The sequence below is a fragment of the Gobio gobio genome (assembly GCF_949357685.1).
Source record: "Gobio gobio genome assembly, chromosome: 23".
In the NCBI taxonomy this organism is placed as follows: domain Eukaryota; kingdom Metazoa; phylum Chordata; class Actinopteri; order Cypriniformes; family Gobionidae; genus Gobio; species Gobio gobio.
The window spans coordinates 34,341,724-34,360,511 of NC_137119.1; positions in this window are offsets into that span (position 1 = coordinate 34,341,724).

The window sequence follows — 18,788 nt, forward strand, 5'->3', positions numbered from 1 at the left end:
TAAAAGACAATATGACCGCAAGGCCAAGTCACTTCCTTTAGCTCTTGGGGAACGGGTGTGGCGAAGGAATAGGCGAGATGGGGGAAGGGGTAAGCTTTGTGGCAAGTGGGATCCAGAGCCTTATGTAGTGGTAAAACAGTTGAATAAAGAGGGTTTAACCTATCGTGTTAAATCTGAACACACAGGGAAAGAGAGGGTCCTGCATATAAATTCTCTTAAACCTTGTATTAATCCACCCCAAGGTGCCCTTGCATTGCATCCTGAGCTGCCAGTATCTCCTGTTTGTGCACCCCAACCTCTATATATACCATGGGTAGACCTGCCTGTTTTAGGTGACCCAGGTACTGGTGTGGCCCCTAGGAGGTCTGTCCGTTCAAATATGGGACAGCCCCCAGTGAGATTTAGAGACACTTAGACACTTTGATCTCTGTGGTTGTCAGGGACTGCCAACATTAAAGAGTGGGGGGATGTCATATATAGAGATTATGGTTTATTTGATTTGGCTGTGTTTTTGTGTGTGCGTGTGTATTTTGCACTGTTTTTCCTTTTTTTTCCTTTGATTTTCTTTTATTATTTTCTATGCACATATTATTGTTTGATTGTGATTTTAGAATGTTGGGTAACACCCCCCCTGTACTCTCTTAGCTGTTCGTATGACAGCTGATTAGCAGATGAACAGCTGTTGGTAATTGACGTTAAATCAAAGACTGCTTAAAAAGAGCGACGGAACTGAAACGGATGTCTGCTGCCCCGCGAACTCTGTTGTTGCAACTCTGTCCCCACGTTATTGCTGGATTGTTATATTTGTTGCCGCGATCATCGCACAGATAATTGTCTGCTTGTATCGAAGCCTGAAGTTCTGCTGATGTGCCGGTTCTGCTGTCGACTCGGGTTCTGCTGTGTGTTGTCGTCTCCTCTGTTGCGCTGGGATTGCTGTCATCCACTGCTGTGCTAATCTTGCTGTGCTGGAAATTCTGCCGTCCTCTGCTGCGCTGGGATTGCTGCTGTCCTCCGCTGTGCTGTTCGAGCCCCGCCTCGTTCGTTTTGGTCCTGTGGTTTGAGGAGCGCTGTTCAATGAGACTGGGAGTTAGATTCGTCTGCTCCCAGTTTATGGGTGAGTGACGTTCTATCCCAAGTTATGCTGTCTTGCCTCGTCCAAAGTTAAGATCCACGCCACGGTCTCATCTAAATTAGAGAGCGTCAGTCTGTCCACGGTAGTCATACCATTATCACTTAGATTTGCGGATTGTAGTGATGTAATTGATTAGTGCACGATTGATAGCTTCCTAGTGGGGTGCTGTGCTTATTTACATTTACATTTACATTTACATTTATGCATTTAGCAGACGCTTTTATCCAAAGCGACTTGGGGGTACAATAAGCGATTGGTCGTGAAGAGTCGAGTGAGTGCAACAAGTGCTTGAAATACTTAGTCCGTGTACATTTCTCAGTGTAGCACAGGCTAGAGTAGGACGGGAAAGAGGAGGAAAAGAGGAAAGGAAAGGTTGTTGTTTTTGTTTTTTTTGTTTTTTTTAGGAGGTTAAGTGCTCACGCTGTGAGTACTCATTGTACTCATGTGTACTCATGTACTCATGTACTCATGTGAGTACTCATGTGAGTACTCACGCTTATGCTGTGTTTGTTTTCTATTGTGGAGATACTGGCGGTTTTCTTTTTGTTGTGTGAGTGTTGTGCTGGTGCGTGTGGTGATTGACAGGTGGCCTGCTGCGTATACGTCACTGCCTGGCGTGAGACGGACTTGCGCGAGAGCCGAGGGACTGCTTATGGACTGTGCACCTATGGACTTCCAGTGGACTTGAACGTGTTTGTCTGATGTCCAGTTTTACCTTGATGAATAGTTTTAAAAGCCCGAGTGTGTGCGTGCATGGGCATCTACTTTTTCTATTGAATTAGAGATTATAATAAATATATTTTTTTACTAAATTTGTTGTCTTGGTGAATCTGTTGTGTTGCTCCCACCAAATTAAAAGAACTTGCAGTTATTAATTAATCGAGTCCCAGCTCTCCAATTGGGTGGCGTAGTCGAGCTACATTGCCTGCATTACAAAAGCAGCTTCAGACAATGCGCTCACTTGAAAATCCAGACTGGGTGGATTCCTATTGAAATGACTGCATTTCGACCGTAAAAAAATTAGGTGAAGAATGGTAAACATTCACGTCTTTATAGGCCTATTACACCGCAGGCGTATCTTGCGTTAAAATTACCTCAGAGGATATTATTATTGTAATATTGTTGCAGTGTTGTTGCTAGGACGAGTGTTTTATACATTTTAAAGGACTATTTAAAGATAATAGCCTAAAAGCCTATATGCTGAGTTTACTTGATATGAAGAAAGTTGTTACAGTTTAATGTAAGAGAGGTCATATATTGTCACAGGTATACGCATTGTGGTATATGTGGCATATTGCCCATTAGGCTACTAAAAAATAATAATCATTATTTCCCATTAGAAGATATGGCGCTTGTTTAACCATGGAACATGACATAGTCTCAGACAACAGGGAATGTAATTTCCATAATAACAATCAGAGGAAGTCAGACAGTTGATGAGGCAACACTAAGCACGTAATTCCTGAAAGTTTAAAATACTTCCACAATAACTTAAGGAGCCGTTGGGTTTTTGGAACTTTCTCCATCATTTATACGCATTCAGTCCAAATGTATCCCTCTGTAATGTTTCATTCATGAATCAGTTTGCAGATAAGTTCCGTGTTTTTACAAATGGTCTGACAAACTAAACAAGCCCATGTGAGCACAAATGTAAGCACAAATTTCCCCTCACTTTAAAGCTTATGATACACAATGATTTTCATGTACATAGCATTAAAATAATAACTAATAAAACATCTAGCATTGATCCCAGGTCACAAAAATGAAAAATATTGGTATTTCCAGATCAATCTCCCCATTCATATAATTAAGAGATTATGATGAGAGCAAGATAGCTATCTTCTCAGTAGTTGTATAACATCCAGGCAGTGAGCCATGAGACACATGGGGAAGGCGTCTGCCTCCACTTAGAAAATAAGAGACTCGGAGGGCCACTTAAACCAGAGGTTTGTATTCCAGACCTGATCTTACTCTGCATGATTGGGGTTTCAGGAGTTACGACATGTTTACACATCTCTACGAGGTGAACATGATACATCCTGTAACCTAGAGATCAGCGCTGTTATGAGTCAGAGAGTTGAATTGTCACCATGTAAATTCCCACCGAAGTCTTTGGTTCAAAAACACGGGCGGTAACATCAAGGTAGCAACTTTGAACCCTACAAGACCTGCGATTCATCACTATTATGGCCAACTAAAAGGGAACGTTCTCAGAACTTTAGCTAACGTTGTGGCAAGGTTCTCTCAAAGTTATAAACAAGCAGTCTTTCAGTAATGTTAAAGGCACAATATGTAATATTTTTGGATTCAAATATCTAAAAACCACTAGAACAATGTTATATATTTTGTTTCATTCCCAATATATTTGCAATGTGATAAAATGGAATTTTCTGTTAATGTTCGCATTACCAAGAAAGAAAAAAACGTTTTGAACATTACAGAAAAAAAGAGGGAAAAAAGTATAACCTTCTGATGTGAATCGATGCGTTTGTTTGAGAATTTCACATTATAAAGTAAAATAGCTTCTGGCGGACCGCTTTCTGTATTCAACTTACAAAAAAAGCGTAACTGGCGCGATGATGATGTCGGACATTTTTGGGTGAACTATCCCTTTAATTAGAATGTTCGCGAAACGTTCTTAGAACATATTTTTGTAAGCTGAGTAGACACTTAACCTGTTAGTGTTTTGCTCAAATTTGAAACTTGTAAAAAGCACTTTATGAAACTTTTACTAAAGCTCACAGTTGCTAACCAGAAGGCTGCTGGTTTGAACCCCACAACCACAAGGATCAAGTTTGATCAAGTTCTGATCAAGCTCTTTCTGATCAGGCATAGAGATAATCGTCTGTACAGCAAGGTCGTCTGTTCCCACGCACATAACTGCATGTACATTATATTTCAACTGTGCATGTAGCTGTAATACATTGTCATTCAGCGAAAAAGTTCAGAGGAAGGCCCACATTACAAGCTGCATGTTGAATCTGGTCTGTTTTTGCATAGTGGTGTAAATCAGATTACCCTCCGCAAGGAACAATCATACCTGCATTTTTCCAGATGTCTGCAATAATAAAATACGAACAGTGCATTCCTTGACAAGTGACCAGCGTGCTGCAGCGTGTTCTGAAACAGCAGATAGTGATATTAAAGTTCGGTCTACTGTATCATGCTGAGTCATAGTAAAAGAATGTATTTTTTATTTGCTGTAGGCAAACCATGATGATTATATCGTTAAAGAAACAGTCCACCTAAAAATGAAATGTCCTGACTTCTGCCTTAGCTCACATCGGCACATTCATGAGAGAATTAGTGATATAGGCTACAGTATTATTTAAATAGAAGTAAAGAGAATAAACAGATAAATCAATTATTTTAAAGAAAGAAGACTACAATTGCATCTTTCAAGTAACTTCAACTCTTCAGTGAATCGAGTTGTATCTCCACATTTTTTGTAATCAATTTTGTTATCAATTGTTATCAATACATTGGAGAGACTCAATATACAAATGAAAGTCAGCCATATGTATTTCTTTTACTTTTATGAGTATGAAATTTACCAAATAAAATCATAAGATTCATCAACAAATTGAACCAATCAGTCTGATTCAAACCCTGTTCATTTTTACCCTGAGGATTTTTATATATACTGGGCCGTGTGTGTGTGTGTGTGTGTGTGTGTGTGTGTGTGTGTGTGTGTGTGTGTGTGTGTGTGTGTGTGTGTGTGTGTGTGTGTTTGTGTGCGTGTGTGTGTGTGTTTGTAAAGATATAGTTCAGCTATAGAGGTAACAGATTAGTGCTGTCAAATTGATTAATCGCAATTAATCGCATACAAAATAAAAGTTTATGTTTACATAATATATATATGTGTGTGTGTGTGTGTGTGTGTGTGTGTATATAATTATTGTGTATATAAATTCACACACATGCATGTATATATATTTAAGAAAAATATAGATTTATATAATTTATATTATATGTAAATATAAATATTTTATATATAAATATAAATTATATTTCTTAAATATATACATGAATGAGTGTGTATTTATATACACAATAATTATACACACACACACACGCACACACACACATATATTATGTAAACAAATTTATTTTGTATGCGATTGTGATTAATCAATTTGACAGCACTAATATATATATATATATTATTATTATTATTATTAATATATTAATTTAATTTGAATGCATATTAGTGCATGGGAACAAACAAAAGTCATCAGATGATTTCAGTAAAACTAGAGTCACATCTAATGGGTGTGAATTTGTTTACCATGTAAATGTTCTAGTGGCTCATACTAATTTGTTCATGATAATGACTCCTCATCTTCTATTTTATGTTTTTAATGTTTCCAAGCCTTATTTGTTTGGTGGAGTAAACTATGCCATATTTAGGGAATGATGTGTCAGTTTAGGGAATGATGTGTTCTGCTTATAGGCATTTAGTTTGTATCGAGTATCTGTCTGTGACTCATGGCACTGCTGGAAAGCTTTGTCATTTGGTAATTTGTAGTGATATTTTCTTGCACAGTCAGCCTTTTTGAGATCAAGTCTGGTCTAATTTGCAGCTTATCTATAGGAAATGTGCGATATACGGTATGGGAAAAATACTCAAACAATCGCACAGCAGTGTCAATCACTAGACACATGTAAAAGCTAATTAACCAAGTGTGAACACCCACATGTACATCGATCATAGTCAATGCAACATGTGCATTTAGCTGTGTTTTCTCTTTCGCTCTCTATAAACCTTTCTTTGTAATTGGTATCCTAGAGGGAGCAGGCTATAAGGTCTTAAATCTGGGGTTTTAACTTCTCTCCAGGATGCCAGTTTGATGGGGAAAGGAAGGTAAACAAATAACAATGAATTTTTGTAGCTCATTGGCTCAGGTTCAGTGTGGCTGGGGAGACGTGGACGTACCTCAGAGCCAGATGAGGTACTCATGTTGTTTTGTCATATTGCGGATCTTCACTAGCTACACTGTAAAGAAAGTCCTGGAATCTGTAGACAAATATACAAAAAAAATATAGCATTTACTTTTAAAATATGAATATTATATTTATTTTAGATATGTATATGATTTCAACTAAGAAAAAGCAATGCGAACTGTTTCCTTCATTTTTTTAAAGTTCTGTGAAAACCTTTTTTCTTTTTTACAGAGTTTACCGCCATCGTTAATGGCAGCAATGTAATTGCTCTTGCTCATAAACCAAAGTCCTTTAGTGTACAAATCCAGTCTGCCACAAGTCTAGCCACATGTAAAGCATGTGGTCGGTCCAGATGTTAGTTTTTTTTAGAGGGACTTGCGAAGGGGTGCCTGTTTTGTTTCTGATCAGCCACTTACAGAGAATGCAGAAAAACAGCCTAAAGGCTTTCCAACAAACAGAAGAGTTAATGCAGTTGTTGTGGTTAAAAGAACTATCCTATGCCACATCTTTGCTTCATTATCTAAGTTCTCTAAACTCTGTTTAACACCTATCAATGCCAATGGCCGGCGACTTAAGACTTAAAAATAAAAATATTTTTTTACCAGTCATTACACAAAAACAGGCCAACATGTCCTCCAACCAATACGCCTATATTGTTTGTCACTTCCCTGAAATACGACCCATAGAAGCGTTTACTAAAGTTGCGCCCCTATCGACAACAGGACACTTTCATTTTAATTCATGAAATAGGACCCATAGAAGCGTTTACTAAAGTTGCGCCCCTATCGACAACAGGACACTTTCATTTTAATTCATGAAATACGACCCATAGAAGCGTTTACTAAAGTTGCGCCGCTATCGACAACAGGACACTTTCATTTTAATTCATGAAATACGACCCATAGAAGCGTTAACTAAAGTTGCGCCGCTATCGACAACAGGACACTTTCATTTTAATTCATGAAATACGACCCATAGAAGCGTTAACTAAAGTTGCGCCGCTATCGACAACAGGACACTTTCATTTTAATTCATGAAATACGACCCATAGAAGCGTTAACTAAAGTTGCGCCGCTATCGACAACAGGACACTTTCATTTTAATTCATGAAATACGACCCATAGAAGCGTTTACTAAAGTTGCGCCGCTATCGACAACAGGACACTTTCATTTTAATTCATGAAATACGACCCATAGAAGCGTTAACTAAAGTTGCGCCGCTATCGACAACAGGACACTTTCATTTTAATTCATGAAATACGACCCATAGAAGCGTTTACTAAAGTTGCGCCGCTATCGACAACAGGACACTTTCATTTTAATTCATGAAATACGACCCATAGAAGCGTTTACTAAAGTTGTGCCCCTATCGACAACAGGACACTTTCATTTTAATTCATGAAATACGACCCATAGAAGCGTTTACTAAAGTTGCGCCGCTATCGACAACAGGACACTTTCATTTTAATTCATGAAATACGACCCATAGAAGCGTTTACTAAAGTTGCGCCGCTATCGACAACAGGACACTTTCATTTTAATTCATGAAATACGACCCATAGAAGCGTTTACTAAAGTTGCGCCGCTATCGACAACAGGACACTTTCATTTTAATTCATGAAATACGACCCATAGAAGCGTTTACTAAAGTTGTGCCCCTATCGACAACAGGACACTTTCATTTTAATTCATGAAATACGACCCATAGAAGCGTTAACTAAAGTTGTGCCCCTATCGACAACTGACACTTTCATTCCAATGCTTTGTTTCCTTTTATTTGCTTCATATTTCGGGTTTGCGTAGCTCAATTGATAGAGCATTGCAAAATCCAACATCATGTGACTGGGGCCAACCAAAATGTTGTCGCTGTACAAAGCAAATTTTTTTTTCAGGGTTATTGGGACACTTTTTTCCCAGTCATTTCAATTGCAAAGTTTTTCTATTTGGAAAAAATTAATCTGTACTTATTTTAATAATTTTATTTCACATCCTGCCCACTGATGTCCTAAAAGCAATGTTGCTATTGAAATACAGTGAATGTAACATTGTGCAAAAAGGGGGTTTATACGGTGGCCAAAAACAAAATTAAAGTCGGCATGAAACGGAAGTTGAGATCGTCTTTTTCTCCTTATTGTGACGTATATACGAGTGAAACGGCTTCTGAAATTAGAAAAAATGTAGCCCGAGGCTTGATTTCGTCCTTCGGGCTTGGATCGTTGGAAGTTGGGCGTTGCTAACAAAATTGAGGCAGATTTGAAGTTTGTTCTCAGTTGTGGAGAAAAACTCGATCCATCTCTTAAATAAATTTATTTTCTCTCTAAATCTTTTCTACATAATGTTACTGAGCATATTCTCACTTTTCGCTGGTTTATGCTACATATTTTACTTATTTTAAGCCTTTTATGGCTTTATTTCTGTAAAGCTTTTTTCTCAGCTCTCCCTTATAAGGGGGCGCGCCTTAAGCGCGTTCACACGCTGCATTCCTCAGTGCGAGTCGTCACGATAAGCTGTTCGTCCGATTATATTGAGTAATTTTTACATTAAAAAAAGCTTTTATTTCTCATATATTTCTCTCTTTTTGCCTCAAGTCCTTCTTGAAGAAGGTATTGTGAATACCGCGAAAAATGCACCTAACCACGATCAGTGACATGTTTCTGAGAGGAGGTGCAGAAACGAGACGGGGCGAGCCATAGCACATGACCGGGAGAGAAGAGAGGTGTTTCGATGGGGGAGGGAAAGTTAGCATATTTGATTAAAGATTATAAGAGTAAATTAATTTTTAAAAAATAATGAAGTGCACAGATAAATCAGTTATAGTAAACACTACAATATTAATATAAAAATACGAATTGTAAAATTTGATTTCATGCCGCCTTTAATAATTTGAAAAAGCATTAGAATAGCCTACTTGATTACCCCATAATGGTAACTTTCATAAAAATATATTTACTTGTGGGTTTAAAATTCCACATATGGCACATTTACTGTCCAACAACAAATATTTTAGAAATGTGTATATTTTAGTCAGAATTATTGAGCTATTTGCAGATGGCGGCGCTCGATCACGGAAGCTTGAATTTTAGCGGAGATTCACTTGCAGAAGCTCGTCCTCTCCAGACAGCAAAATTGACATATTTGCACGACTTTCTAACATTTGCAGATGGAGAATATAATGTGAAATGTAAGTTATGCACTGAGGAAAGCACCTCATCTCACCATAAACACCGCAAGTAGGCTATTTGTAAAGATATCTGTCAGCCTATCTCTCAGAGCATCTGAAAGGGCAAGCTGCTTTAAACTATACATGTGAAAAATCTTACCAGTTATTTTGAAGCCCTCAATATAAAACATGTGTCATGTTTAGGACAAATTGTATCATGCACTTTCCCTGCATCAGCTCCTTCTGCACCGCTGTTTTTCAGATGCGTTCGTAATCGTAGGCCTACCAATCTACTCGAGAATGCTCGCGTGGCTTTGCTTGACTATTTATTTTCGTTTCGAATTGTTTAGTTTAAAAATTAACATTTCAAGCCATCTATAGGCCTACTTCTCATGTCTGTGAGGCAAGTAGGCTAGCTGCTGAGTTTGGGTTTATTTGAGACGCGCTCCAGTTCATCTGCAAAGTGAACACTGATTAAAATTAAGATAGGCTACAATTTATACAAAACGAAATGAACTTAAATTAAAAATCATTTCTGACCCTATGTCTTTGACTTTGTCTATGCACTTAAAACTCTAATAGCCTAGATGAAATTTAAAATAGCACTGGCTAATATTTAAACATAAATATTAAACAAAATAGCTACATTTAATAGCTACAACAAATACAGGCAAATGTCATGTCAGAACTGGATTTGAGCGAACGTTGTTTTACTGGTGAGCGCGCAGTTCATGAGTGGAGCATTCGCTTGGGCCGTGAGATTTGAGCTGAGTGTCATTCCGCATCGCTTCCGGAATGTGGCTTTTGGTCGCACTACGCCGCCGTAGCCTATTTATTTGCACATTTATATTGAACCCCCAAACTGAAAGCATAACTACCTACCATAGTCGATAACGAGTAGCTGGTAACTGGTAGATCTATAAACTCATATTTCAGGCATTTGACCGACCAGGTTGACACTTCAGCGTGAGAAAATTCCGTGCTCGGGCCCTGGGGCTTCAGCCCCACCTAGCCCTTATGTTAAGCCGGCCCTGTGTGGGGTGTGAGCGTGTGAAACCATTCAAATGCGTGTGTCTCACTGCCAATGCATGAGAGTTGGCAGCTCTGATTTCAGTCAAATGCAGGCTATTATCGCTGTGTACCAAACATACAATACGCTTCATATGATTACTCTTACATGTAAATATGTACATTAATGTCAAGATGTTTTTATGTTAATGTTTTTTTTTTTTGGGGGGGGGGGGGGGGGGGGGGAGGGCAGGGCAATAAAACCACACCTGCCACAGCAGTCTAGTTCTCCCCGACACCATGTTTAAAGCTTATGACACGCCCATCTCGGGAATTGGGGTATCAAAATTATTTCCGAAACTTCCCAGTGGTAAACACGACATCAGAGGGCGTTCATGTGCAATTTTTACCTAGGAAACTCGTATTTACGATAATTCCGAAAGCACGTGAAGGCAGCATTATACTCTGCGCAGGAGCGCTGCTATGCATGATGGGAAATGTAGTTTCTGTGGTGTTCTAACACAGCTGTGTAAGACTGTATAGGAGATTATATGATAGTGTATTCTTATTTACAGCAGAAATAGATCTAGTTATTTTATTGTAACTACTTCATGTTTGTTTACTTTGCATTAAATATTCAATGGATATATTTGTAACACTGTTTATTTCTTATTTCAGGTTTATGACCTGTGGTCAGTTGTAGCCTATAAATAAAACAAAAATACAAGACTAATGACAAACACGAGTCGTGCCACGTGTGCTTCCTGTCACTAGCCCATTCGGATGGCTGAGAATTTAAAAAGATCTAAACAATTGTAAATACAAGTTTCCTAGGTAAAAATTGTATATGAACACCCTCTGATGTCGTGTTTACCACTGGGAAGTTCGGAAATAATTTTGATACCAACATTTTTTTGTTTTTTGTCCAATGTCCCTTCCCAAACTTCACATGTTTGATAAGAGTTCTGGCCTGAAGACATCTACATGCCAATATTCAGTTAGTCATAGCGCCACCTGCTGGCAACAGGAAATGGCATTACATTGTAACTCACCCCATTAAACACATTTAAATATGCCATCAAGTGCCAAACATGCTAGGAACATGTTAAATCATGCAACACTTAGCTAAGTGCTAATGTATATGATTAACGCCACGAAACAGGAAGTTGTTGTAACTCAGGCATACAATGTCCGATCTGCCCCAGAATCCTGAGTCCTGACCTAAACACATCTACATAGCAATATTCAGTTATAGTAATAGCGCCACCCACTGGCAACAGGAAATGACGTGTTTAACACTGTGATGCACTACTAGCAACATACTAAAATATGCAATTGAGTACTGAACATGCTAGAAATATTCTAAAACATTGTAGCGACACTTAGCTAAGTGCTAAAGCATGCTATTATCGTCATGAAGAAGGAAGTTGTTGTAACTCAAGCATACAGTGACCTATCTGCCTCACATGTTTGATAAGTGCCCTGGCCGGAAGACATCTAAATGCCAAAATGTAGTTATGGTCATAGCGCCACCAGCTGCTAGCAGGAAGTGTGGCAAATACAAATGACTCACGTAGTCCTCCTATTTTTAAATACTTAAATGCATATTGCCCAACGTGCTCTGTTTTCATAAAGCTACTGGGTGGCGGTGGCACGGGTGCAAGAGCCCTTTCATCGCTGCTTGCAGCTTTAATTTTCAGTGAATTTGTCCATTCAAGTGCAGGAAGACATGAAAGAGAGCTCAACTTTGCGTGCGGTCTGATACATGGCTTTCAGGGTGTGCTTTGGATGTTTAAACTTCCCACATAGTGCATGAGTAACAATGAATCCACACAGGACATCGGCGTCAACGCTTGACGGAGCTCCGATCATATTACTTTTTCGGTGTTGCATGAACACAATTGGCTAGTGTCTGTGCTAGGGTATTTGCATATAGGCCAATGGTTCCCAACCACATTCCTGGAGGCCCACCAACAGTGCAAATTTTGCATGTCTCCTCAATCAAACACACCTGATTCAGGTCATCAGCTCATTAGTAGTGACTCCAAAACCTGATGTGGGTGTGTCAGACAAAGGAGACATGCAAAATGTGCACTGTTGGTGGGCCTCCAGGAACGTGGTTGGGAACCAGAGGCATAGGCGATATGATTGGCTGAAGCCTGCTTTGGCGCTTGAAAAGTCGAAAACTTTTCAACTTCTGTCACGAGCAACGCCAATGACGTGACGCAACAACGGAACCCACAGTTCAGTTCGGCAACGCATTACATCACCCATTCAAAGTAAATGAGAAGCGTTGACGTTGACGTCGACGCCCCGTGCAAATGCAGTGTAACTAATTCCTTTTGAGTGTTCTAGCACTTAAACATTTACATTGGAAAGGCTTTTGTGATAATGCTGCACTGACCCGTCAACTGTACAGAGCATTTGTTCATGTTATCGCAACATTGCATTGTTAGAATTTAAAAAATTTTACTGGCCAACTGGCGAACTCGCCAACCCAATTTTAGGCCCTGGATGTAAATGTCAGATTATACAATGGTCAATGAACATCTCTTGAAGTTGTAAACACCATCCTTTCCCCCCAGTATTGGAAACATTTATTCACCCAAAGATTCATCGTTTGACCATGTTTAAATCCATTCCACAGAATTTCACAGAATTTTGCATGGATGGGCCTAGCAATAATAACCAAGCAATGTTGCATGCAATGAATGATCTAATAAATCAACATTTATAACTAAGGCATTTCAGTTACTCATCAGCTACTGTGAGAACAGGGCACAGAATCAAGCGAAACTAAATATCTTTCTTGCTAATGTTGGTTTTGTTCTGATTTCAAAGACATGCCAGTAAGATCATGCCAGCCTGCCAAGAATGATAATGGCAGGACCGCATTCTTGCTTTTGTGATATGCTTAGTTCTCTTATACGCCTTGTACGTTTGCTAAGTTTCCTCCACTAACTTGAAAGAGCTACTGCTATTTAAAATGTTTGAATACAAGTTTGTGTTTATTCATTTTAAACCAAGCTTTTTCTGAATAAATAATCTAGAAGTTATGCAAACCATTTGGGCTTTTTATTTCAACCACATGAGAAAGACTTTCTTACCGAGCAACACATGAAACAGAACATTTATTTTTTATTTATAAAAAATAATATATACAATATATTTGTAATAAAACACTATATTGGCAAAAGTTTTAGGACTCCTGTCTTTACATGCACATGAACTTTAATGACAACCCATTCTTAATCCGTAGGGTTTAATTTGGTGTTGTCCCACCTTTTGCAGCTATAACAGCTTCAGCTCTTCTGGGAAGGCTTTCCACAAGGTTTAGGAGTGTGTTTATGGGAATTTTTGACCATTCTTCTAGAAGCGCATTTGTGAGGTCAGATGTTGGACGCGAAGCCCTGCCTCTGCTCTAATTCATCCCAAAGGTGTTCTATCCGGTTGAGGTCAGGACTCTGTGCAGGCCAGTCAAGTTCCTCCACACCAAACTCGCTCATTTATGGACCTTGCTTTGTGCACTGGTGCACAGTCCTGTTGGAACAGGAAGGGGCCGTCCCCAAACTGTTACCACAAAGTTGGGAGCATGAAATTGTCCAAAATGGCTTGGTATGCTGAAGCATTAAGAGTTCCTTTCATTGGAACTAAGAGGCCAAGCCCAACCGTTGAAAGGACAAAGACACATTAAATTGATCAAGAGTGACTGTAAAGACATTTATAATGTTACAAAAGATTTATATTTCAAATAAATGCTGTTTTTTTATTTCCTGTTCATCAAAAAATCTTGGAAAAATGCATCACAGTGTCCACAAAAATGTTAAGCAACAAATACTGTTTTCAACATTAATATGATTTACTCCCTCCCTATGTAAAAATTTTGGTCAAGAAGGCCCAGTGAAGTCCACTTCTTAGGTCACTACTGAGGTATTATTTTTTAACTTTGGTTTGCGTTTGGAACACCTTCATCTGATAGTAGAAAGAATGTAAATCAACTTTTCACTTCTTATCTAACATGTGTTCTGAGCCTGAAGATAAGAACAGAGCTGCTGTCCGCTGTTTGACTGTCTGAGCTGCAGCTTTGAAACGAGTGAATAATGTCTGTTCACTTGTGCACCGATCACAATTAACATAATTGTGAGAAAAATGCGGCTCTTGCTTTTTGTCACAGGAACTGCAGGCTCTATTTGGAATAACAGCATTAAGAGTTGACAGATGAGACCTAGAGTGAAACAGGAAGTTGCTTCCAGACTGCTACAATGGTGCGAGTGATTATACAAGACATGCCGTGTGAACCTTCAGCTGATGTGGAATTTCTGGAAGTGTTTTTATTGTTCGGACTCGATACGTTCCATCAATATGGAATTTATTATTCATTGGCTGTGTCGGCGTCCGGTGTTTAAGTTTATCAGGAGTTTTTTTGCTACTTGTTACTGTAAAAGCCTGTCAAAAGTCGATAATAACGTTTCAGGTTGTCTTCAGCATGTCCTAATCAGGATGGCAAGGAAGTCTGATTCAGAATGACACAAATAAATGAAGTGTACCAACGTCTTGGGGTAAATTGAGTGTAGCCTGGAGACCATCTGTCAAAACAGAGGGGTTAAACTCACAGCAATATGTGTCAAGAAAACAGATTTCATGAGTGTAGACCCAAAATGACCTCACAAGCCCTCGAGAGTCCACCTGAACTATTAGCAAAGAAATTATAATAAGTCATGAAAAAATTATGTTCAGGTTGTGTTCTGAGATTCTGAGAAGTTTTGCTTCACTCCTAAAATATGTAAAACACTAAACTATTATATGTATGAACCTGAGAAAAGGATGAAGGTCCAAGCCAACACACACAAAAACGTTGTCCCGGAATTATGAAAGTAATAACACATCTGTCATCGGCCCAAGGGACTTTCCATTGATGCATAATTTATTGATCCTTAAATTAGGATGTTGTTTCCAATTCGGAGCGCAAAAATGCAATGGAAATGCAGGAACATTCTGGAACAGGAACAATTTGGTTATGCAGTAAGTTGACCTAATTTTCCAGCATGACTTTTGTTAGGAAGGAATAATTTATCCAGAAATCGAAATATGCAGTCATCATTTACTCATGCTGTCGTTCACGAAATCAAGTTGTTCCAAACCTTTATGCTGTTATTTTCCCATGACACAGGGATAATTTTTTGATAAATGTTTGCACTGTTTTTTTTCATACGAAGATTCATTGTGACCTTCAAGATGGGAATATATATATATATATTAGATAATTAGGGAAGGGCGATATTTAATAGTCAATATTTAATTAGTGCTCATTCTCTCTAATTTCACATCAAGATGCGACCTTCTAATGCGCTCTAAGAGTTAATGTTTAAAAAGGTATTAATTTAATAAAGTTGAGACATCTTATATATATATATTTATTTTTCATTCTGTACATTATATTTTGATGCCTAAATTCACTTTACTAATCATATTAATTGTGTTTTAGTATTTTATTTTAGAAGCAAATCATTAAAGTTTTTAATATTAGTGATCCTTAATTCATAGTCCTTTTGTCCAGTATAGTCCACTGTTTTATGTAGCTGCCTGTAAAAAGGAAATACTTGCAGAAAGGTTAATACCGTATGTCACTTCCTCAAATGTCAAACTAAAGCAGTTTTTTTTGTTAATGTTTCTTTATTAATGTTTTCCTAAAGCTATTTTTTTTTACAGTATTAAGGCTTGAATGTTTTCTTAAGTGGTATGTGGTTTTTTTTACAGTGTGTAAATGAGTTCAGCCAAACAAACTCTGTCTATTGTTTCAAACAAATCCCACATCCTCTCACAGGTTTCTCCAAAAGCATCTGAGATCTGGGTAATCAGAGAGGTCAGAAAACCCCCATGAACGTAATGATCGGGAGGGAGGAGTCACTGCAGAGGATCTGCTCTATTGTAGATCAAAAATGGATTATGATTTCATTCACACAGAAACACAGGTGTGATAATCATATTTCTATTTTCTGTTTAGTTTTTAAGCAACTTACATCACATTAATAGTAAATCTATCAGTACATGCATTCCCTGGGATTCGAACTCTTGACCTTGCCATTGTTTGCGCCACGCTTAACTGGTTGAGCTGCAGGAATGCCATTTATACTCATATATTCATGTTCAGTGAGGGTTGTTGTATTTCAATTGCTGCTCAAACACAGCCACTGGGTCACAAGAGCATCATGACTCATTAGTTTTATCCCTGCATATTTGAAGCAGTCAACTATATATGTTCTATTTCCCATTACATAAATAATCAAATTACTTTAAATAATTTAAATTTGGGTTAGTTCACCCAAAAATGAAAATTATGTCATTAATTACTTACCCTCATGTCGTTCGACACCCGTAAGACCTCCGTTCATCTTCGGAACAGAAATGAAGATATTTTAGTTGAAATCTGATGGCTCTGAAAGGCCTCCATTGGCACAATGCACGGTACACTCTCAAGACCCTTAAAAGGTACTAAAGATGTCGTTACAAAGTCCATCTCACTACAGTGGTTCTACAATAACTTTATGAATCGGCGGCAATAGTTTTTGTGCGCAAAAAAACCCTAAATAACCACTTACATAGTGATGACGATTTCAAAACAAGGCATCATGAAGCTTCGAAGCGTTATGAATCAGTGAGCCGAATGATGATTCGGATCGCGTGTCAAACCGCCAAACTGCTGAAATTTGGCGATTCAAACCGCTGAATCGACTCGCTGATTCATAACGCTTAAATATCTTCATTTCTGTTCCGAAGATGAACGGAGGTCTTACAGGTGTCGAACGACATGAGGGTAAGTAATTAATGACAGAATTTTCATTTTGGGGTGAACTAACCCTTTAATGTCTGTATGAAACAGAGCTTTTCTTCCGTATTTTGACGTACAGATAACATAACCTTTTGAGTTAAAACTCGTAGATTTGTTTCTAAACCTAACTGTGTCCGTGACTATGGAAAGTGAATGTGTGTTAACGTTACTGTCTCTGGAGGAGCTCCTCAAATTGTCCCACGGACATTTGAAAGTAAGTGCGGAACCGGCCATGATAAAGTTTTAGCTCTTGTACAAGATTAGCATACTCCCCTTCAGACTCTCTGTTCTTTAAGACTGGGTGCACCCAAAACCTTCTTTTCCGTCTTTTAAATAAAGTGAAAAGCTTGTCTTCACTGAATGATGAAGTGTTCGTGTTTTCCCAGCTGTCGCCGCAAATGTTTTGGAATGTTGGAGCTCTGAAACGTCACAAACGTCGCAAATTTGTGTCGCGGCTGATGTGAATGGTTTTGATGCCGAACTATTCGCACACAAAATATTGTTTTTTCCGCTTCGCTTTTTCGTGACGCGTCCGGTGTGAAAGGGCCTTAAAGGGTTAGTTACTTACCCTCATGTCGTTGGACACCCGTAAGACCTCCGTTCATCTTCGGAACACAAATGAAGATATTTTAGTTGAAATCCGATGGCTCAGAAAGGCCTCCATTGGCACAATGTTCTTTACACTCTCAAGACCCATAAAAGGTACTAAAGACGTCGTTACAAAGTCCATCTCACTACAGTGGTTCTACAATAACTTTATGAAGCGACGAGAAGAGTTTTTGTGCGCAAAAAACCCCTAAATAACGACTTATATCATATAGTGATGACCGATTTCAAAACACTGCATCATGAAGCTTCGAAGCGTTATGAATCAGCGAGTCGAATCATGATACGGGTCGCGTGTCAAACCGCCAAACTGCTGAAATCACATGACTTTGGCGATCCAAACCGCTGAATCGACTCACTGATTCATAACTCTTCATGATGCTGTGTTTTGAAATCGGTCATCACTATATAAGTCGTTAGATGAACGGAGGTCTTACGGGTGTCGAACGACATGAGGGTAAGTCATTAATGACAGAATTTTCATTTTTTGGGTGAACTAACCCTTTAAGGCGACCCGCGGTGTATGGAGATAGAAATGGCTCATTCTAAGGTAAAAAAAAACATAACAGCACATTATGTAATGTCTTTATACACCACTGAAAACATAGTTATGTATATTATATTGCATTTCTGTCAATAGATCCTCATAAATACTACACACTGAACCTTTAATGATATGCTAAAGCCCGCCAGCATGTTGATGCGATTGGTTACAAGAAACGGTGACGTCAGAAACACCAGCGATTTCAAACCAAGCATTTTTGAGCATTTTCAAGTCTTTGGTTCACTGCAGTTTTGAAGTGTTGACTTATGAATTTGCACATGGTTTGTCATAAAGCATATTAAAAACACCACATGGACATATAAACAACATGAAAAACTTTTTCACCACAGGGGGACTTTAAATATTAAACTAATTAAAATCTTAAATTTATATTGATCATTTTAATATTGTAGTAAATAGAATGGTAGGGGAAAAAAACACTATTTTTGATGGTCTTTAGACATTCTACTAACTATAACTTTGCAACATGTAAACTAACTCTCATTCTCTGCTTAATATCTGCTAACACTTTTCTTCAATGGACGATTCTACTGATTAACTTTGC